This window comes from Kogia breviceps, chromosome 2 (genome assembly GCF_026419965.1).
Source record: "Kogia breviceps isolate mKogBre1 chromosome 2, mKogBre1 haplotype 1, whole genome shotgun sequence".
Classification (NCBI taxonomy): Eukaryota; Metazoa; Chordata; class Mammalia; order Artiodactyla; family Physeteridae; genus Kogia; species Kogia breviceps.
The window spans coordinates 7972803-7996117 of NC_081311.1; the positions used below are offsets into that span (position 1 = coordinate 7972803).

Consider the following 23315-nt stretch of genomic DNA (forward strand, 5'->3'; position numbering starts at 1 on the left):
GGATCTTGGGGGAAGTTCTGTCCCGCTCTGCTGTGCCCTTGTAGGGAGCTGCCCCAAGGGCCGGGGCCCGTGGCACATTTGCTGTGATGTTAGAAGGTGCATTTCAGAGTCTGAGAGGTCTGTGAAGGTGTGTTATTTTCTCACCCCTTGTTGAAGGGGGTCTGGGCAGCTCTGTCTGCCCTGCGTGACACGCGTTAACTGACTCGGGCTGGATGAAGTGAGTTCGGCCAGCACCTTCATTTCCCCAAATCAACCAGATGTTTGGTGCCCGGCATGCGGATGTCCTTTCAGCCTGGGTGTTGAATCCTGTATAGACCCTTGCAGGTGGCGGCGTGGGCCTGGGCACCACGTTGACCTGCGTGTGATCGTGACCCCGGGCAAGTGGCTTAATCCCTTGTGCCTCGGTTTCCTCATCTGTAAAGTGGGGTTACTAATCTCTACCTCGCCCTTGTAGTGTAGTTTGAGTGCCAGTAGTACAAGTTAGGGTTCAAGGGAGCTCCCCAAACTGAACCCCTCTTTCCTGGCCAAGCTCTGAACCTACTGAGAGAGAGGGGAGGAGAAAGATGGGTGGAGGTAAAAATGCAATGTTTGTTCCCGACTGAAGTAGACATATAGTAGAATGTGATTGAACCGGTGGGCGCGTGGGCATCGCAATCCTCAAGTGAGAACTGGGCAGCTAGGCCGGCTGACCTCCCCTGAGTCACAGGTCCAGTGGGAAAGGGGCAGCCTCTCCCTGGGGGCGGCCTCCTTCCTCCACAGGGCAGCCAGCAGGGGGCAGCGCCTACTCTGTGTGGGAAGAGGCAAGGCCAGGCTACCTATGTCTAGGTCCTCCTTGCACACTCCTGGGATGGGTGGGGGTGGATGGACACCACCAGGTGTAGACACACGTGGTGATACTCAGGTGGCGCTCTCTCCACGAGGAAGGAAACATCAGGAGTGGGCAAGAAGATACCTCCCCATCCCCTACCCCACCTCCACACACAGCAAATAATAAGTACTTAGCCCAGGACCTGACCCACGGGGGTGGGGGGGCAGGGGTTTGGGGCTGGCACGTGGCACCTATTAGCATAAGTTGATAAGGGCAGCATTAGATATGCAGTTGATAAGGATATTGAGGGGGACATGGAGATTAGGAAGTGAGCCTGTTGACCAGGCCTTGTTACGTGCAGAGCATGGCAGTGATTAGCCAGATGGAGAGAATGATTTGTAACACACACGTAATTTACAAGGGGGTGGGGGTGGGGGTGCCCGCAGAGCCACTGGCTGACTGACAGCCAGGTAGCCTGAGTGGGAGAGCCTTTTCTGCCTCCTCTTGGTTCTCCCTCCTGGTTCATCCCAGAGGGGAACTGTGGATCCAGCCCCCTCTTTGCATGGCCTGAACCTTCATCAGCCCCCTGCCCACCCTCCCATCACCACCTTCGGGAAGCTTTGCCAGTAATTCTTATCATCTCTGCATATCCTCCCATCCAGGTGTTTCCATCCTCCTCTGAGTGCCTGCCATTCTACGCCATTGAACTCAACCTACTTTATACCACGTTCTTTCTAGTTTTCCGGGGTGCGGTCCACTCATGCAGGCCCAGCAAGCCTCTCAGGGGTGAGGAGGCTGTCTGGGGGCCCACTCAGTCACTAGAGACTGTCATTTGTTGAAGTAATGCATGGAAAGCCAGCTAGTCCTGGAGAAAGGGCTGTGATGGATTTCACGTGGGCCTCTGGGTGTGCACCCAGAAGACAGAAGAGTATCCCCAGTTTGGCAGCGTGGTGCAGGAGAGTTTACGCTTGTCACTCAGTTTCTGAAGGAGTCAAGAGCCTAATGTCATAACCTTGGATTTCCTGACACTAGATTTTTGGGCTATTAAAAGGTGGTGACGACAGTTTTTTGTGTCTTGAGAGTCTTGGAGATAAACGTTATGGAATTTTGGTTGGTATTTCAGGAACAGAGGCAGGAGCAATTACTCAGGAAGGAAATGTGGAGGCCGTTAGTGTTTCTTACGGCCAGTATAAATAGCTTGTCTTTAAGTTCCATGCTCCTTTGTTTGGAATGTAAATATTTGCATTAAAAATATAAAGTATGTCCTGGCATGTATTTATAGGGACCATAATTTCCAAACCAAAAATCAGACTATTGGTCTACAGAGGATCACTGCCTCTGATTCATGAACCTGTTTATATAAAGTCTTCCAAATGTACACACACACAACCGCATTTGCTTTGTGCACGTAAGGGATCTCCAGGATTACAAGAAAGCAGAGTCGCCCCGGGGAATTGGGCCAAGTAGTTGGGTTTCACCACAGACACTTACGATCACGCTGTCTGTTAAGTTGCAACCACCCGGGGCAGGGCGAAGTTTTGGCCCAGGTCCCGTGGGACCGGCCGGCTTCTCTGTCCTCAGTTTCCTAGACATCCAGGTGGGAGTTGGCCGCAGCTGGCTCATCTCTGGGTCATGTAACCAGACACCTGATTTCAGAGTTGCTGTTGCTGTAGGAAGATGTGAGAAGAATGCAGGCACTGGTGTTCTTTCTGCCATCTCGTTTCTGGTTCAAGGATGAAGTCTGAGGGCCCCTGGAGGATGTCATCCTCCATCAGATTCTTGGGGCAGTTTAGCTTTTTAATTTTCCATGAAGAAAAGTGCAGATTTGTCAGACATTTGCTGGAGGCAGGATATCACCACTTATTTGGTCTCCGCCCTCTTCTTTGGAATGAGACATTGGGGGCTGCAGTCTGGCTGGGCCAGGGCCTTTGCTCCTGGCACTGTGTGTGTGTGTGCGTGTGTGTGTGTGTGTGTGTGTGTGTTGGGTGGGTTTATTCTCCAAACTTAGTCCATAAGTCAGCCCTGAATCCAGGCTCATCCCCTGCCTGGGAACCTCCCTGTCATCACAGGGTGAAGGACAAATGAGTGGGGACCCAGGGGGGTCTTGGCAGGGCCGGGGCCCCCCAGCTCTGGCCTCTGGCTGCTACCAGGACCTCCTTTGTCTGGCATCCCAGCCAGCCCAGGGCCGTTCTCTCTGGTGGGACCAACACCTCCTCTCCCACTGGGCACTGTTGCCTTAGGACTGGGACTCAGTTTTGAGGTAGCAGGACTCCTTCTCTGTCTTGCAAAGGGCATGTTGTCCTGGCTATAGGAGTTTCAAGCATCTTTCTGCTTGGGGTCCCAGGATGCTGAACCCCACCCAGGGGAGGAAGTAAAGCAGGGTGGTGGTGTGAGGGGAGGGGCGTGGAGAGCTGAGTTGTAGGCCCACGCTGCCTGTGTACCATCCAGCATTAAGCACTAAACTCGCCCTGTTTGCCTCTTACTTTGACCCATCAGTATTTCTTGTCTGAAAGAAACACCGTCTGGGCTTAGAAATGGTGAGTCCTTAGGGAGGACCATCTTCCTTTGTGCCTGGGTGTTCTTGAGCCGCGGGAAGCTCACGATTGCCTTTTCTTTGGTCATCTGTAGCCTGACCTTCACTGATGGGACCTTGCCTTGTTCTGTCACAATTCTCTATAAAGATAATAGTTCCAGGAAGGCCCGATTCAACCCCACTTCAGGCCAGTAATCCAAGTGCACTATTTTGAAAGTCAGAGGAAGTAGCTGCTTTTAGGGCATGTTGAACTTGGCTAAGAAAGTTATCAGCAGCACTAAATGAAAGGATGAAAGAAGTCTCCGGTGAATGAAAGTGGCATCAGCCTGATATCTGTGTTGCCCTAACTTTAAAAAGCTATTTATACCTGCTCTGTAGCAGTTTCTGTGAGAAATTAGATATGGAAAGATGTACAAAAGGGAAGAGTGAGCTTAACAAATGTGGCCTCTTCATTGGAAATAGCTTCCAGGAAAAAAAAAAAATCTTTTGCCCATGGGTCGACAGCTGAAAATCCATGGATCTTTTGCACTGTTCACGATTTGGCTCAGAGAATAAAAATGATGTATTGGAAAGTAGATGAAACCTCAGTTGCCATTTAGATGGTAGAAAATAAATTTGCTTTTGGCTGTTAAAACTGAAACAAATCAATAGAAAAATGCAGGCCTGCCCACTTTTAAGTCAGCACTTTCTTTTTTGCTGTGTGTGTGGGGGTTTGTGTACCTTTGGATCAGTTATGAAGGTACAGGATTGTTTAGGGAGACGTGTGTGTGTGTGTATTTATGTGTATATATATTTATTTTATGAAGTTCTCATCTGATTTTTGTAAAATTTGAATTTTATTTCTTTTATTTTTTTATACAGCAGATTCTTATTATCTGTTTTATACATATTAGTGTATATATGTCAATCCCAATCTCCCAAATCATGCAACAGACTTTTTTGCCCATTCAACCTGTCCTTTTTATAAAACAGCTTTAACGAGATGTAATTCACATAACATAAAATTCACCCATTTAAGATATACAATTCTGTAGTTTTTACTATGTCCACAGACAAGTACAACCAGAACCACATGTAATTTTAGAATACTTCATTGTATCAAAAAGGAACCATGTACCTATTAGCTATCAGCCCTCTATCTCTCCATTCACCCCCCACCCTCCAGCCTTAAGCAACCAGGAATCTATTTTCTATCTCTATTGATTTCTCTATTCTGGACTTCAGATGAATGAAATCATATAATATGTTTTTTGTGTGGGTCTGGTTTCTTTCACTTAACATAATGTTTTATGGTTCATCCATATGGTAGCTTATGTCAGTACTTCCTTCCTTTTTATGGCCAAATAATATTCCATTGTATGGATAAGACCACATTTTATTTATCCATTCATCTGTTGATAGACATTGGAGTGTTCTCCACCTGTTGGCCCTTATGAATAGTGCTGTTGCAAACATTCATTTATGAGATTTTGTGTGGACACGTTTCCATTTCTAGAATTAAAATTTTTGAGATATTTTTACTTGCTTTTAATAATAAGATTCATTTACTTTGTTATATGCTTTCTCCCTGGCCCTAGAGAAGGCTTGATTCTCAGATGAGGTTCTGATTCCCCACCTGAACTGTCTGAATTTTAGAGCTCGGAAAGGGCTTCAGGGAAACATAGTCCAGCCCCATTTCGTCGATGGGGAAACCGAAGCCCAGAGAGGCCACACAGAGTCGGGACTGAATCTGCGTTTGCAGAGTCCGTGCACTTACGCTGAACGTTTTCCCTGAGCGCTTGGTAAAACCGCAGGTCACCCTCTTGGTTGGCTGGGGACAATAAACACAGGCTGGATGGGGGCACAGACGCTGACCGCCTGGCCCAGGCCCGCTATTCTAACCCCCTTTGATCTGCAAAGGCCCCAGAGCAGCTCATCCTCCACCAGCTGCCAAACGAGAACTGCAGCTCGTGGCTCCTGGCGCCAGTGCCTTCTGAGTCCTTCCCCTGCAGCTACGGGAGGCCAGCGCTGATCCGGAGAGTAATTAAATTAGGAACCAATTCAGAGAATGAAATTTTATCTGATCTGGCCGAGCCCATAAACAAGGGGCTGTGATTGTGACTCTGGGGTACATTATGAAGTTGTTTTTTTTCAAAGTTAGGCTGGGCCACAGCAAGGAGGGAAATGTGCGGGCCCTGCGGGCAGCTCTCCTGGGTGGGTGTGTTGCCAGGGCTGGGGGTGCATCCCGGGGTGTTGAGCTGAATCCCCAGACTAGCTTTTTTTTGTTTGTTTGTTTTTTCCTTTTTTCCCCTAGTTTTATTGAGATATAATTGACATATAACATTGTATTAGTTTAAAGCGTACAACATAATGATATATACGTTTATATTGCAAAATGATCACAGTAGGTTTAGCTGACATCCATCACCTCACGTAGTTGCAATTTTTTTTCTTCTGATGAGAACTTTTAAGAGTTACTCTCGGCAACTTTCAAAAACGCTATACAGTGTTGTTAACGATAGTCACCATGCTGTACGTTAGATTCCCCAGAACTTATTTATCTTATAACTTGAAGTTTGTACCTTTTGACCACCTTCACTCATTTCCCCTCCCCTCAGCCATCCCTGCCCCCCAACAGTCACCAGTCTGTTGTCTGAACCTTATCATTCAGCCTAGCTCTAGCTCTTGGTTGTCTCTCTCTCTTTTTTTAAAAAAAATTTTATATTATTTATCTTTTTATACAGCAGGTCCTTATTAGTCATCCATTTTATACACATCAGTGTCAACATGTCAATCCCAATCGCCCAATGCATCACACCCCGCCCCCCCCACCCCGAGACTAGCTTTTGCTTTGTGACTGGAGTGTTCTCGATGCTTAGGAAAGTTCACCTGCGAAGATCCTCCTGGATACATTTCACGCTGTTATCATTGACCTCTACAACTGTAATCGGAAGGAAACTTTGCAGGAGGCTCGTGGACTCTAAATCCAGGGCGCCACATCAGAACTCGTATGGGGCATTTTGAATGAGATATGCATACTCCAGTCCTACGTGAGTTCTTCAGGGGTTGGCCCAGGGCATCTGTGTGTGTGTGCCCATGTGTGCTCACGTGTGCTCATGTTCGTACGTGGGTGTGTTAAGCTCTTTAGTTAAGGTGGAATGTAGGGTGATTGTAATTGTTCTCCTGAGGAGGATTTCCAGTCCTTCCATGGCAAAGATGGGGACAGACAACCTGCAGAAATCTCAGGAGTGATCCTCTTCCGTCCTCAATCTGTCCTCAACTGTGACTCTCTTTGGGTTTCTTGATCAGATTCCCTGGATGTAACTAACATACATGTTCCATCACTGCGGCATCTGTGGGATTTTAGCTCTGGTTTCCTTCTCTGCATGAATGGCCCAGCCAGAGACCCAGGAGTCTCCTTGGCCCTTAGCTGGTCACCGCAGGAATTACCTCCTTTCCCTCTCTGCCACTAGAAGGCTATTTGTCCCTTTCGGATAGGAGGTGTGTCTCACTCAAGGTTATATCCCCAGGACCCAGCCCATGGGAAAGAATGATTGGATGGATGGACAAATGGAGGAAAGGAGGAAAGGGAAGAAAACATTGATCGATTGAAAACCTCGACCCACAGTGCGGAAACGGCAAGGGTCTTAGCGGTCGTCTGGGTTGTTTTCGTGTCCTGCTCACCCTCCTTTTCCAACTGGAGAAACGGAGACCTGCGGGGGTGACATGACTTGCCCCTGATCCTTCAACTTCGTTAACGAAGACCATTTGAGAGCCTGACCCTTTGTCTTCAACTCTTCTGACTTAACGCTCTGCACCCCCTTTAAGAGCTACCCTCCAGTGATTGAGGACCTACTGTGTGCCCAGTGCTGTCCTAGGAGCTGGGAATCCAGCAGTAATTAGACGGACAGGGTCCCTGCACTCACAGAGTGTATATTCTCATGGATGAGTTCACGAATATCAGAGAACAGGCAATAATGAGTGCTATGGGATGGGAAGTGACTGTCTGGGTGATCAGAGAGGGCCTTTCCAGAAAGGTGACATCTAAGCTGATTCTTGAATGACAAGAAGGCACCACTGTCTGCAGCTCGGGTAGAGCATCCCAGGAAGAGGGAACAGCCAACGCCAAGATCCCAGGAGGGGATCAGTTGATGGGATGGGCTCAGGTAGGCTTGGGAGAGCTGGTCAGAGGACTTGGTTTATAGCACCCTTGGGTTGATGCCCGTTGGTTTCTGTTCTACACCCCCCGAATTTTCCTTTCCAGCTTCGCTTTCTCACCGTCTCATCTCTGGGTGAAGAACCCTTGTCCCATGCTGGCTGGCCCACAGCTGCTGCCGTTTCAAAAAGCAGGGCTAGTGAGAAGCAAAGAAAACCCCCATCCTCCTTGTCCTCCCACTTAGGGTTTGAGAGCAGAAGTTATTTTTATGTAAGCACATGCTTGATGGGGGAAGTCTTGGGTGGGCAGCTGAAACCACACTCATGAAAACAAGACTGAAATAGTCTGTGAAATCCCAAAGGTGAGCATGTAGCTGTTCACTTGAATTTGGTGACAGCTCCAGGCAGCCCACTTCGGGGAGAGGGGACCCTTTGGAGGGGGGACCAGGGCATAGCAAACTCCTGGGCTGGTGCGGCCCCTGCCTTGAGCATTGCTTTCTTCCCCTGGCCTTGACCGAGTCCCATCCCTCCCTCAGGACCTGACTTCCTCCTGTATGCTGTCACGTGGAGGTTCTTCCTTCCCCCCAGATGTTTTGACATGTTGAAGACTTGCCAAGGGTCCCCTTAATCTTTTGGCGCTCCTAGATTCTGCCTCATAATTGTATTTTTATTTTGAAATAATTTTAGACTCACGAGAAGTTGCAAAAATAATAGAGTTCCTATGTACTCTTCAACCAGCTTCCCCCAATGATAACATCTTACATAACCACAGAACATTATCAAAACCAGGAAATTGACATGGGTACAATACCATCACTAAGCTACAGACCTTATTCTGCTGCTATCTAATTTTATTAAACCTAGGGACCCACAGCACTTCGGAAGCATTTTAGAATTTCATGAACTTCAGTGTTGTCATTTATCTTTTAGATTGTTTTTGGATTCCTTCCAATTGGCCATCAGTTAAAATTAGTTTTGATCAGATCAAAACAAATTCTGGAAGACCCACAATTTGTGCATTTCATGTCTCCGTGTGCCCACCTGGTGCTTTGTAGGTGCCTCATCCCTGGGGTGTGCACACAGATAGCCTTCTGCCCTAGATCTGGGAGATTCTCAGAGGTAGGGAACCTATAATATAAAGAACAGTTTGGTGAAACAGAACACAGGACAGGGAATTGAGAAACTGAGTTGTGATAGTAGTAACCCACATTTGGGTACTTAGTATGTCCTAGACTTTACATTATTCCATTTACTCTCAGCAACCTTTGAAACAGACACGATTAACACCCCATTTTACAGATGTGAAAACTGAGGCTAGAGAGGGTCCCCCTGCCCAGGATTTGGTAGCTTATGAGTGATAGTATTGAGACTTGAACCCAGGCAGTCTGACTTCAGAGGTTGCTGGCTCTTACCTTGTAGGCCTGCCCTCATTTTTTCAGGCCATTGCATCTCTGGTCCCAGTTCTCACTGACTGCTGTGTGTCCTGGGGCTGCTTACTTGACTTCTCTGAGCCTCTTTCCTCACCTGCAGCACGAGGGGCTTGGCTGAGAAGATGTCATGTCCCTTCTGTCTTTTGAGTGCAGTTGGTTTTACTGGTGGAAGCAGTTATATCAGTAGAGGAAGAAACACTCCAAAGAGCTGAGTGAAATTTCTACCCTGTCCCTCGTAGGGACTTTTAAGGTTGGGAAGATTTCTGCTGCCTAATTTGGTTTGATGGGAACCGCAATTCCAATTGAATTATGCTCTGGTGTATTTTAATTAAACCATCTACAAACTGATTTCTTAAAGACGCAAAATCCCCATGCATCGGGCTGTGTCTGAATCCCCTACATTCAGCTCTGGGTCGGAGTGATCTTGTAATGACCAGGAGGTGTTGTGTGAAGCTGCTCACGGACTGCGTTAATTGTGAGATGCCACCAGAACGCGATGCGAGGACGTTATCAGCAGATACGTAATTGATTTTGCATCCTCCGCAAAGGAAGGTTAAAGTGAAGCTTGTTGGTAAATGGTATTTAAACCTCGTTGTCTGTGGACGAGTTGTAAAAACTAACAGAGCGGAGCACTTGTGGAAGGGCTTAATTTTTTTTTTTCAGATTGTGGAATGAGTTCATCCCTCGACTAAGGTAAATATTTTCCCATTTAAAGGGGCTGGAAGAGCGTGAGCTTCAGGTCATAAATTTCACAGGCGGGGCCTCCACTTGAGTGCCTCTGAGATGGCTAGACTCCGGGATGGCTTTGTAATCACATTAGCTTGATAAATTCAAGGTCCCCGTATTTTTAAAATCGTCAGGCTGAGCTGCATTAGAAAAGATGCTGTTATAGACCAGAGTTATGATAAACGGGCTCATGGAAACTGATTTTGCTAACTTCACTCCTGGTATAGTAAGGAAGATTCTGATTCTGCAATGACTCTGGAAAGGTCTCTGCTTAAACCCATGATGGGATTAAACGCAGGGTGTAATGCCATTTCCAAGTATTCATTTGTACTTTAGCTGTTACCTGTACCAGGAATAAGAGAAGCTCTCTGGATGTGATTTCTCTCTCCGTTTAATCCTGACTATTACTCTTGAGGTATCTCCAGAACTGGCTCTATAGGTTGCAGGCCTTAGTACAACATGAAAATGCAAGCCCTTTATGAAAAAATTATTAAGAAATTCAAAATGGGGACAGTAGAGCATTAAACCAAGTGCAGGGCCCTTCTGGGCACCGGGCCCTGTGTGACTGCATGGGTTGCAGCCCTTGGAGCTGTCCCTGGGCATCTTGTATCATGCTCATCCTAGACCACCTTGACCTGTAGCAACTTGTGTGAACAGTAGATTGTAAGCATCAGGAGGACAGGGCTGTGGCCACGTCACCTAGGTGTGCTCTGCGGGCTCTGGCAGGGTTCCTGACCCCTGTACATGCTTAGGAGAGATTTGCTGAGCTGAATCGGTTCACGGAGGGATTGTCCTGGTCTGCTGGTGGGATTATATGTGGCTTTCTCAGGTTCCATGTATCAGGAATCTGGAAAAATCCACCTTTGGACTCTTCAGAATGGACAGGTACAAGGACCAAAATTCCTAGTGTCTGACAGCTCAGCTTGGAGAAGAATACAAACAACCCTTCTAGATTTTGTGTGTGTGTGTGCGTGTGTATATGTGTGTGTATAAAGCCAGTGATTCTTCACCGCAGAATACTAAAGGCTGACAAAATCCAGCACGTCGCAATGGTTAATGTGCGTTCCTGTCTGTAACCCTGTGCCTCAGTCCCTAGAGGGCCAGCTCCATCCTATCTTGGCTTTCATCTCTGGAGTCCACTGCTTGGGCTCTGTCCTCCCAGCTGAGTGGAAGGCCTCTGGAGAGGTCCAGGATCTCAGGACCACTGTAGGTCACCCTCGTCCTTTCCCAACCCTGGAGAGAGCCAGTGTGCAAAGTCGGGGGTGGGAGGGGGCGGACAGCGCATCTTGGCGAGGAAACTGACTCCAGCGCCTGAAGCATCCCTCCTCTGGAGCAAGTGGCTGCAGGGCTTGGAAGGCCCCGTTCTTCTTTGTGTTAAGTCTTTGTTCTCTCCCGCGTGTTGAGCTGGGACTTGTACAGGCTCAGCGGGTGCCTGTTTCCTCTTAGAAGCCGGTGGAGAAGCGGAAAGTAGCATCCAGGGCTGCCTGCCAAAGAGAGGGGAGGTTCCAGCAGAGGAGAGCCGGGACTTGCAGGTTTTAAATTGGAACCGGTGATCTTGAATGAGGATTAAAGTTATTTTTTATTGGGGGAGGAGCTTGGGGGTTACTCTGCTCAGAATCCCTAAGGAAAGCTCTTCAGAGGCACGTCTCGGGGGGGAGTTACTGTGGACCTGCCACTGGATTCCCCGCCTTTTGTTCTCAGTTTGTACAGAGGTCACTGGGGCTGTGAGCTCAAAGGGAGCCGGGTCGCTGTGCTCTCCTTTCATTGTCGCAAGCTGATGGGTCTGAATGGGGCTGTGACGCTTGAAGAAAGAAAGAAACCGTCTTTTATACATCTCCTGGCTGGGGAGAGATTGCTGGTCAGGAATCCGGTGGTTCTGGAGGCCATAGCTGCCCTTGCCGAGCCCGAGACTGTCTGTGGTACCTGGGTGTCCGGAATCAGGTCCACCCTTTCAAGGCTACACTCAGCCAGCACTTAACTTACTCAGGAAGTGACAAGTTATAATACCTTGGTGTGCAAACGAAAGCTGGTTTTATTTATTCTCCCTGTGAAGACATCTGCAATCATTGTTTTTATTTGAAAAGAAAAATAATAGGAAAAAACCCTATAATATTTTTATTACCTGGTGCGGGAGTCTTAGATAACTTAAATAATATGTTGGGTTTAAAGCTATTGGGGAATAAATCTTGATGCATAAACCAAAAGAGAGGGAGAGAGAGAAACATGAAAAGATTAAATGTGCAAACAACCTCTCCCCTCTGCAAAACCTCACAAACACCGAAGCGGCTGGGACGTTGTCTGTGGTGTCCGCCCGCTGTGTCCCGGGCCTGGGCCAGCTGCACTGAGCGGAGCCTGTTCATGAATGAATGAATCAGGTGCCGGATCCCCGTTCCGGCCTGCGAGTTGGCCTTCTTGGACAATGGCCTCAAATGGAAGGAAACTGTAAAGAAACAAGAAAATAATACTATCATGTTTGAGACACTGTGGTCAGTGTTTAACCTAAGTCAGTCTCCCCTCCAGCCCTGAGGGGTAGATAAAGCTCAGAGAGGTTTGGTGACTTGCCCAGGGTCAACCAGCTGGCAGTGGCTGGACTGAGATTTTTTTTTTTTTTTTTTTTTTCCGGTACGCGGGCCTCTCACTGCTATGGCCTCTCCCGTTGCGGAGCACAGGCTCCGGACGCGCAGGCTCAGCGGCCACGGCTTCCCGGACCGGGGCACGAACCCGTGTCCCCCGCATCGGCAGGAGGACTCTCAACCACTGCGCCACCAGGGAAGCCCTGGAATGTTCTCTTTTGTGTCTAGTCTCTTGCACTCAGTACTACGTTTGTGAGATTCTTTCCTGGTCTTGCTTGTGGCTTTGCAGCGGGGGCTCTGAGCATCCTAATTCTAGTGCGTGCCTTTGATCAGCACGGGGGTCGTGTCTGTTGGGCACACACACCTACGAGTAGAATTGCTGGTCTTGGGGAATCAGTGCGCTCAGCGTCGGTAGATGTGGCTAGTTTTCCAAGCTGTTGTATCCAATACGATTCCCACCAGCAGTGTGTGAGTGTCCTGAAAGATGAAATAAGAGCCTGGAAAAAACATGCCGTGAGACTGACCCCCGTTTACCCCCTGCTCCCCGCTCCGGAACACCCCGGGGGATAACTGCTGACTGTTCCTCAGGTTTGCGTTGAGAGGACAAACTGGGAGCTGAGCAGAGACTCCCTGTGATGCCCCAGAGAGACGTCCATCCCTCCTGGGATTCTGCACCCCATGCTCACGTTTCGCCTGGAGCCAGTCTTTGTGCCTGAACTTGGGAATGGAGATTTGTTGGTGTCTCTGGGAAGAGCCCAGAATCCAGCATTTAGTCACTGCCCTTTGGGGTGTCTGCTTGCATTGAAGTAGAGCCTCCAGGCTGATCCTTGAGATGAAAGTGGCTGGCCTGGGGTTCCTCCCTCCTGGAGCTGGGGGGGCGGGGCTGACACCACTCAGAAAGATTTTATTTGCAAATCAATCCAGTCCCAGAACCAACTGGTTCTGCACACTCCCTCCTTTTGTGTAGCCTGACCGGCCGGATTTCCCCACCCCATGTTCAAGGTGGGGAAAGAGCTTTTCCTTCCCCCAAGGCTGATGTTCAGGGTGACTGCGGGTCCAGAGCAGTGAGAAGAGGCAGGTGGCATTTCCTGAGCGTCCCTGTGTGTTGACAAGAGCTGTGGGCGTAGGTGTCCCTGATATGCACAGGAAACTCAAGGGCAAAAGACTCTGTCCCTGAGTGCGGGGCCAGCCCTGGCTGAGTTCCAAGGTGTATGGGCTGTCCTGGCTCCGTCAGATTCCCGACTCACACAATGGCCGTGGCTGGATAAGGGAGTATTGGAAAGAAGGAAAATCCGTGGCCATTGGCTTGAGGCTTAAAAGTCACCTGGGGTGATTGCTCACCTGCCTCCCCCTACCTGCAGTAGGTTCTGCAGGTCTGGGGCAGGGGTGGAAGCTGTGGGTTTTTTTTTAACATCTTTATTGGAGTATAATTGCTCTACAATGGTGTGTTAGTTTCTGCTGTATCACAAAGTGAACCAGCTCTACCTATCCATATATCCCCATGTCTCCTCCCTCTTGCAGAAGCTGTGTTTCATCTGGTACCCTAGGAGTCTTACATCAATTTTGGGAAACAGCGATTTCCCAGTGCCTTTTGTTGGGAGGCCAGGTAAGGAGAGGAATGAGGGAAGTAAGAAAACAGACCTCACCCTCAAGAAGCTCTCTGTCCTGAGCAGTAGAAACTTCTGGGACAGTGGAGATACTCTGTATCCGTGCTGCCTGGGCTGGTAACATGAACCACACGTGGCCAATGAGCGCTTGAAATGTGACTAGTTTCGGTTCCACCGAGGAACCGAAATTTTGAATTGCATTTACTTTTAGTTAACTTAGATTTAAAAACATATATGCAGTTCCGTTACTGGAAAACTTTTAAGAATGTTTGGAGCGTCTTGAGCATGTACCTCTCCATTTTCAACTGTAAATTTTATAAAATCTGTATACAGATCAAGTACTTCCAGTGAAAATTTAGCATCCAAGTGGAGATGTGCTATAAGTAGAAAGTACAGGACTTCCCTGGTGGCGCAGTGGTTAAGAATCCACCCGCCGATGCAGGGGACACGGGCTCGAGCCCTGGTCCGGGAAGATCCCACGTGTCGCGGAGCAACTAAGCCCGTGTGCCACAACTACCGAGCCTGTGCTCTAGAGCCCACAAGCCCCAACTACTGAGCCGGCATGCCACAACTACTGAAGCCACCACAATGAGAAGCCTGCACACCGCGACGAAGAGTAGCCCTCGCTCGCCGCAACTAGAGAAAGCCCATGTGCAGCAGCGAAGACCCAACGCAGCCAGAACTAAATAAATAAATAAGCAGATAGATAGATAAATAAAAAAAAGAAAGTACACGCTGGTGTTTGAAGACTTAGCATGAAAAAAAATAACGTAAGCCGTATAGCACAGGGAGATCAGCTCGGCGCTTTGTGACCACCTAGAGGGATGGAATAGGGAGGGTGGGAGGGAGACGCAAGAGGGAAGAGATATGGGAACATATGTATACGTATAGCTGATTCACTTTGTTATACAGCAGAAACTAACACACCATTGTAAAGCAATTATACTCCAATAAAGATGTTAAAAAAATAATGTAAACTACATCATTAATAACTGTTATACTGTATACACGTTGAAATGATAATAGTTTGGATATATCGGGTTAAGTGAAGTATATGGAAATGAACTTCATATGGAACATTTACACTTGGGTGTGAGGCTCGTGTTCTCTCTCGTGGGCACCGCTGCTCGGGGGATTCTCCCCTTCCTTCCTGGGATTTGAGCCAGAGGGCCAGGGAACAGGAGGAGATGAGCGACGCCCCTTCTGTCCCCCCCCGCGGTTTCGCTCATCTGGGGGCGGGGTTTCGGGCTGATGACACACCTGGCCTCAGGGTGCCTTGTCCAGCAAGAGGAGGAGCTGTCCTGGGGCTCTGTCCTTCCTGCCACTTCTCTCTGGTGGCGCCTTTAGAAACGAGCATCTGCTCTGACGTGCCTCACTACGAAGAAAGTCTTAGCACATGAATGGGCCCATCTGCAATGCAGTCACGCATGGATGGGCCGAGACCAGCCACCAGGCAAGCTGAGAATTTCGCCTTGACTTTTAAATGAAATTTAACCGAAATCTCTACTCCAACGGGCCGGAGAGCCCCTCCAAACTCTAAGCTACAGAAATGTGGTCCAGAAAGTGAATCCGATTTCATGTCTGCCTCCCTCCTCGCCCCACCCCCATTTCTGGCAGACAGTGGGCGTTCCCGGAGGGAGTCCCGTGGGAGTGCGGCGGGTGGTGATGCGGAGATGAGCGCATTATTCTGTCAGCAGCTCGTGTTCACCCGTGGCACTCAGCCCATCTGACATTTGTCGTCTTTGTGGGATTCTGGATGCTTCTACCACTGGCCTGCAGGCTCCGCTGGGCATGGCCTTGTTCAGTTCACCGCTGTGTCCCTGGCTCTACACTGGGGCCCGGCACATAGGAGGGGTTGGATGAACTTTGTTGGCTGGGTTAGCTTGGAGTGCACTGTCTTCATCTGAGGGTCAAATATGGTCTTTAGGGGTCAGCGGATTGGAGTATATACCTCAGTGGATGGGCGCGGGATGTGGAGGTGGTTAGGAACTTTGGATCTACCTGTGTTTAGTCTAAAACTCCAAGTGCAGGGTCTTCTTTTCTTTTAAGAACTGTTTATTGGATGACACCATAACTTTTATGCAGAGAAAAGAGAACTCTCCCTGTCTGTACAGACCTCTTCTTTCTACCAAGCCCTCCCTCCACTGTGGTCTGCCATTTGCTCTGACAGCACCCTGGGTGACATCAGTATCTTCATGTGCTCCCCGGAAACACGTGGGGCCATGTGGCCAGAGTCGAACAGCTGACGTGGGGGGGGGTACAGCTGGAGCTTAGGTGCGGGGAACACCCATCTTGGGGTGACTTCTTCACGATTGTTATAGCCCACACTTAATGTGACCTAATGCATACATCGCGGTTGATCAGACCCTAGGGAAACAGGAAATGTCAAAGTCGAGACCGAGAGAGAGAAATCTGTGCCCCTCAGAGGGGAGGATGGGGTCTGGTTAGGCAGGGACGAGCTGGTGGGCTGGGGAGGGCCTCAGGCTGGCCTCTGTGCTCAGGAGTCCGTGGGCGGGAGCTCGTGCCAGGACGCTGGTCTTGGTGTATTATTGGTCCTCTGCTTTGCCTCACGTGTTCAAAGTCAGTGACTCAAATTTCTACAACCTGAAGCCGTAAACTCATGAGTCCTGCGGTCCTGTTGGTCTCTGGGGAAATACCCGGCTCCCCCGCCCTCTCAGCCTTCCCCAGGCCCCAGTTGCTGCACCCTGCTTGTTTGGGTTTCTCCTTCCATCACAGTGTGAGGTGGGACATCCTTCAGCTTGCCAGAGCCCCCCCCCCCCCGCCCAACTCCCGAGGACCAGCCCTCCTGACTCCTGTGAGGTCACACCCTCTGCACCACAGATGGTGTCTGAAAACTGCAGGAATGAACGTGAACTTCACAAGACTGTTGCGTTTCTTGGCTATATTTATGGTTTGTGTGGCCTTGATTTGTGCTAGAGCCAAACTTGCGGAATTCGGTTGAACCCAGTTCTCCATGTGCGCAGGAGTGTACTGTGGGGTGTGGGGAAGCAAGTGAGGTGTTGGTTTGCGGAGTTTGCACCTTCGCCCCGGGGAGCCCGAATTTCAAACTCACTGCCTCCGTGGGAGGGGCCTGTGGGGCATGGTGCTGAGCTGGATGCAGGGACAAGGGACATCTTCTCACCGCTGAGAGGCAGGGTCCCCGCCCTGACTGGTCGCGTCCCACTCACATCTGCCCGCGGCTTAGCCCAGAGACAGGGACGTGTTCAGACCTGTTCAGACACTTTCTTCCCAGCTTGCATTACCTCCTTGCTCTGCCATCTTTGTGGGCTTGGGGCCCCAAATACCATCAGACCTAACATTTAAAATCAAAATGATCCTGTTTTTATTGTTTGAATTTATGTTTCTTATTAAAATGGAATCGAATTTATGTTTCTTATTAAGTGGAATTTATGTTTCTTGCAAATGCTTTGCAGTTATTCACAAGATAAGGTCTTTTGAAAAGAATAACTGTTTCCTCTTTCTGATTCTTTTGTTTGTATTTAAGAGTAGGGCTGTCGAGGCAGGTGATAGGAAAGCAGAATTTTTAATAAGAGCGTAGCAATTCTTTTTCAACGGGCTTAGAAGACATTAAAATAAATGTACGTGCTCTGATCCTCTTTTTCTAGATTAGAATATGAAGGATCAGTTGTTGCAACGGACAGCAAAGTAACTCGTTTCTGATACCTTTCAGCGAGCTGGCATTCTAGAAGAGGCCAGCCTGGAACATGGAACTGCGCGACACAGACCAGACCAAAGACGTACCGACGTGTTCACTAAACACGAACCCTAAAAGCAGGTGGTAATAGGAATAATAGTGAGCACCCACGGGGTGCCAGGCTTCTTGCCCGGCGCTTTCCATGGATCATCGCACAATTCTTCCCACGGTTCTGTGAGACGAGACATTATCATCGTCATCCTGTGTTATCAGACGGGGAACTGGAGTGGGCTTGGGGTCAGGCCGTGGAGCCAGGATGAGGGCCCTGGCCACCTGGATGTCCCCCGTGCCCGCAGCCACCACCCTGCTCCCCAGGAGTGGCGACCGGTCTCCACGCCCCCTTGGCTCTGCCTCTGACCCCCCGAGAAGGTGAGGACCGCAGGCACCTATTCCTGGAATTAGCCATATGCTCATTTTGTTGCCTCAGTTATTTCACTAATTGAGGCAAAGGTTCTGGGAGTTTTGACGTTAAGTAACTGGATAATTGCCTCAATACGTCATTTTCATTTTGCATGTTTGGACACCACCTCTAATGAAACTTGAAAACCCAGCTCTACTTGGGGAAACGATAGTACCTTATATTTCTAACTTTGTTTGCCCAGAGTCGATGATGGATTCGGCTTCCGGTTATAAGTTTAACTGCCCAGCACGTAACCGCCTCCAAATGCCCTGTTTGTTGAAAGTCAGCTTGATTTGGGGCAGGTTCACTGACCTTTCCTTACCTGGGAAATGAAGACTTTTAAAAAGATGATCTCTCAGGTGCCTGGCTTTGGTTTTGAGGTTCTGTTCTGGCTGAGGTTCTGTTCTGAGGTTCAGTTAGGCTTCTATGCCTAACTGGATTGCAGGTCTTACGAGGGCAGGATGGAAGTCTGCCCCTTCCTTCATCCCTCCTCAAGGCCCAGCACTGATGACTGAAAAGATGGGTCAGGACAAGTGTGAAGATGCCAGTGGTTTCACTGAATGATGTGAATGTAAATTACCGGCCAGAAAATATCCAGAGAAGATAAATATCTAAGAGCTTCACGCTACCTTTGAAAATTTTTGTCCTAATTTCTTCTTTGAGATCCCCAAAGAGAATTTTAAAGAGACTTCAAGTATGCTGCTTGCAAGAGTCCTGACACACGATCGTATCCCCGGAATAAGTGCAGAATGTGACGTGTGGGGTGCTGTTGTCACATCACTAGGGACTGGGGTCTGCATACCCACTGATGCTTTGAGAAGCCCGGCCGATCACTCTGTAGCACAGAGCTCCTCTGCTCTGGCTACAAGGCACCTTTTGGGTCAGATCTCAGAGCAGGGATGAATGGGGCAAGAGGAGGTCGGAGCCCTGGTACATGCTCACACCATCCTGTTGTCCCCCAAAGGCCCTGCCTGCTCCCAGAAAGCTGTGAGGGGACCAGAAGGGGACCCGGGAGAGGCAGCCCTGAGAAGGAGCTGCCGCTGTGTCGACCCAGCCCTCTGGGAGGGAGGTGACTGGCAGTCCAGCTAGGGGTGCCCCCTGCTCCTCAAGTTGAAATGCCTCCACCTCCTTCCACTGTAAAGTCAATGCTACCGGCCATTCATAGGGAAAAGCATCTTTGGAGTCTGTTTAGAATCATTCATTTCTGCACAAGGTTTTGCAACTGCAAAAAAGGGTGTGAAAACCTCAGAAGAACTGAGTTAACCAAACACGGTCCAGCAGTGTCATAAACTGTTTTGTCATCAGAAAGTGAAAATAATCCCAGGGTAAGAACATTCAGAAAAAAAAAGTCAACCCGAATTGCTTTGTGAGAACGTAAACTTGTTTCTTGCAGCCAATTTCATACAAGGGGGAGGAGTGGGTGAGGGCTGCAAACAGAGTCAGAAGCAGTGCCAGACCTATTGAGGGTTCACTAAAGAGGCTCCAGAAGCATCCGTTTTCCCTGCCCATCCTAACCTGCTGGAACAGAACTGGTTGACACGTAAACTTTTCCAGCCCTGGAACTCGGTAATGCCATGAATGATTATTTTAACCTAAAAATCTGGTTTCTCCCACCCATAAAAACCAGTAAATCCTTCAAGTTAATTAAATGGAAGAACTCATTTAATTACATAGTAATTGGTATTTTTATCTCTTTTAAATATAGATGGGGGGAAAGTACCTGAGGAGACAAAAAAAAAAAAAAAAGAAAAAGAGAAGGAAAGAAGGGACAAAGGTAATTTGGGTTTTTAGTTGATTCTGAATACTTGATGTTTTTGAAACATTTCCAGATTTCCTTTACAGGAAAGGAATGAAAATGATCCAAAAGGAGGAGGGAATTTTTTTTTTTTTTTCCTTTTGTTCTGAGCTCAGTCCTGGGGTTTTGTGGCCTGTGCTGAGGAGCTGGGTAGACTGAGGGCGTTAAGAAATTTGCCCGAAGGGGTTGTAAGAACTGAAAATGAGTAAAAACAAAACAAAATGGAAAAAACACAAAACATCCAGCCACAGATAAGAATCATGTAATTTGCTAAGACATATCATTTTGATGTTTTCTTGAGGATGGAAGCTAATTTAGAAAGGCAGGGAGGTACACTTGTGGTTGGCGGGGGTGAGATCCAGTCCCGGGCCCTTGGAGGCCCTTGTTTCTGCTCTAGCAGAGCTGGGGGCGGGCAGAGGCGGCTCTGTGGGTGTCGGAGCCTGGGGCCAGCCCACCAGACGGTCCCACCATGGAAACCAGTGACAGCTGCAGGCCGGAGAGATACCAGGAAATGGGTTTTCAGTGCCATAGGGGCTAATTCTAGAGAGGCGGACTTCAAAAACCTGCAGAATTTAAAGTCCTACGTTAAACGTGACCACCCCCCTTCCCATCATTGGGAATTCTCTGTTTATGACTGTGCTATATTTGTGTTAAGTGTTGCCTGCTTCCTGCCTGCCTTTCTAATGTCCTTTTTTAGGAAATATTTATAAAAGTCAACAGAGGAGACACTTACCTTCATGGAGCTTATAGTCCAGTGGTCAAGGCAGATGTCAGCCCAGTAAGCACACATGAAGATGAGAAGTAGTAGGGGTTTGGCGGTTGAGGGCAGGGGCTGACTTGGTCTGGGGGCTGGGGAGGGGGGAGCTTGGCTGACATCGGAAGGGGGAGGGGGAGTTCATAGGTCAAGCAGACCAGTGTTGGTGGTGATGGTGGCCGTCCAGGGAGGCTGGGGACTGCAGACGGAGACAGACAGAAACAGAGGCGGTGGGATAACAAGAGCCAGAGACGCAGAGGCAGCACCTGTGCGAGGCACAGTTCCGCTGCTTTCCTCGGGTGGTGAGTGTCCCCATTCAGAGCGAGGCAGCTGGCTGGGGCTCGGAGTTTAGGTGGCCTGCAGGTTAGGCGGCCGGCCCAAGGTCACCGAGTCGGGCAGTTGCTTTAGGACCTTGTGGTGTAAGAGCCATCGAGTCAGGCATGTTTCTGCTCTGCTCCCCATGTGTCCCCGTGGACTCCACGTCCAGTGCTCGTTCGGCGGCTCCATGGCCTCTGCTGGGCCTGGGAAGGGTGGGCGTGTCATCACATGGGCACTTGGATTGTGTCGGGAGGAGTTCTTATGGACTCTGAGCTGACTCTAGGTCTGAACGTCTGTGTGCTTTGGCCAAATATTTATCTGAACCAACCAGAGCAGTTCTTGACAGAAAGTCAGCTATGGGGATTTTTGGGGGGCTGTATTTAAAAATTTGAGAGTGTTTTAGCCCAGGAAGAAGTCTGCTCTCTGCAAACAAGTCCCAACCTTCGGAATGAGGCCTGAACGCTTTCCAGATCTTTATGGAAAAGATCCCACTCTTCTGTGGTTGATTGCAAGGGGTTACTTGTTTCTGTAGCACTGAGTTCGCAGGGTAGCTCGTGCAGCCCAGCTGTCTGCTTTTATACCGTGTATTGCTCGCCCTCCTGTCCCCACTCTGCTTTACCCCATTGCAGAAGGAGGCTAGTCCTCTCCGTCAGCAGGGCAGCTGTGGAGGGCTACGCTGAAGCAGCGTCTTAGCGGACTCCGGGGAAACGGTTATTCTTGGAGAGCACGCCTCTGTTACTATGTTTATTGAATGTCCACCTCTCCAGCTTCAAGTATCAAAACTTGGAGAGATGTTTTTTGAAAGAAATCATACCCCACCAAGCACTTTGAGCGCCCCTACTTAATGGAGAGGAGAAAAGAACTCCTTTTCGACAGACTGATCTGTGTTCAGCGTCTTGGGTGATATGACTGTAAATAAATACTTACTTGATCTATTTATTTTATGGAGGTTGGGAATCTGGATTTCAGATTTGAGTGGGGTTATTAGAAACTGGGTCTCTTTTCTTTTTCTTTTTTTTTTTTTTTTTTTTTTTTTCAGTACGCGGGCCTCTCACTGTTGTGGCCTCTCCCGTTGTGGAGCACAGGCTCCGGACGCGCAGGCTCAGCGGCCATGGCTCACGGGTCCAGTCGCTCCGCGGCATGTGGGATCTTCCCGGACCGGAGCATGAACCCGTGTCCCCTGCATCAGCAGGCGGATTCTCAACCCCTGCGCCACCAGGGAAGCCTGGGTCTCTTTTCTAAAAGTGTCAAGGAAGTTATTAGAGGGAGAGTTTGAAACTACCATTTTAAATGATTTATTTATTGAATACTAAGGAGTTTTATTTTGCAATTATTTTAACCAGTACGTCTGCGTACATTTTGGTTGCCATTTACTTTTTTTAAAGGATTATGTTCCATTTATAGTTATAAAATATTGGCTAAAACAACCATTTTTAAAATTATTTTTTTCTCTGGGTCTTTCCTTGCATCCAAAATCTAGTTCTTGGCTCCGGGTGTCCCGGTGGGACCAGCGTGTTTGTTGCCATGTCACCGCAGGACAGGGCCTATTTCAGTCAGTCTCGATCAGACGTTGCTGACACACAGCCTTTGCAACTTTCCTTCTTCCTATTTTGCATCCAGGCTTGGCTGGGTCTTTGTACCCCGGGTGAGAGTCCATACTGCGGGGCTGAGATCTGTCTGCAGAGATGGGACAGAAGGAAGAGAAATGGGGGAGGTGGTGGTGGTTGGTTGCTGTTTATGGAGTTTAGGGTTGGGGGCTGGGGTTGGCAGCACCGTAGAGGCATTTTGCACGGACCATCCCGTTTGATTCTCGCAGCTCCCTGGCGGTAGGTAGCACCATTGTCTCCATTCGACAGATGAGCAAACAGGCACAGAAGTGTCACGAGGTCTGCACAAGGGCACACGGCAACTAGATGGGCAGGGCTGTGTGTGTGTGTGTGTGTGTGTTCACATGCTTCTGGGGTATGGACTTTCGTCTTCGGTTCCCACCACCACACTTCGCTTTCCATGGGGGCAACGTGCCCATTCCCACCCTGTGTAGCCATGTGAAGCAGGATCCTGCGTCAAAAGATTTAGAGGCTCATTTGGCCTCAGCAAACAGTCAGTCGTGAGAAATTGTCGTCTAGGGTCCCACTGTCCTTTTTGCGTGTTGTCCCTTGGTGGTCTTTTGGAACGTGCATGTTTATAAACATGGATCCCACTCTGGGGACATCTGTGGTCGGCTCCGGGATTTCCATGGCTGTGGCAGAGAGGGCAAGGGAGATCTCCCTCCAGGACTCACTCCCAGGCATGTCATTCTTAGTTCAGTGGGAACTGGATTTGTTTTTACAACAGGCAAGCATTATAGTATATCCGGTGGGGGGGGATATTAATGCAGAGATAACTTGAGAAGTGAGGGGATAAAGTGGGGCTTGGATGTAACTTCCCATTTGGCAGTTTGCATAGACCTCTTCCGTGCCATGACACCTTGCCTCGTATAGCCCTACAGCCTCATTGCCATGCCTTGTGCCACCTGATCTGCA

General features: G+C 48.9%; 1 protein-coding gene across 7 annotated transcripts in view; it reads left to right on the top strand.

The window, feature by feature from the left end:
• CHST15 (carbohydrate sulfotransferase 15) overlaps window positions 1-23315 on the top strand; it is an 81654-nt gene that overhangs the window by 6856 nt on the left and 51483 nt on the right. Inside the window, exon 1 of one of the 7 annotated variants that reach the window (XM_067024416.1) lies at window positions 17503-17895. The exons of the other annotated variants lie outside the window; for them this stretch is intronic. The gene's annotated coding sequence lies outside the window, so the exon portion shown is untranslated. Of the gene's footprint in view, window positions 1-17502; window positions 17896-23315 lie in introns of those variants that run through there. 7 annotated transcript variants of the gene reach the window in all.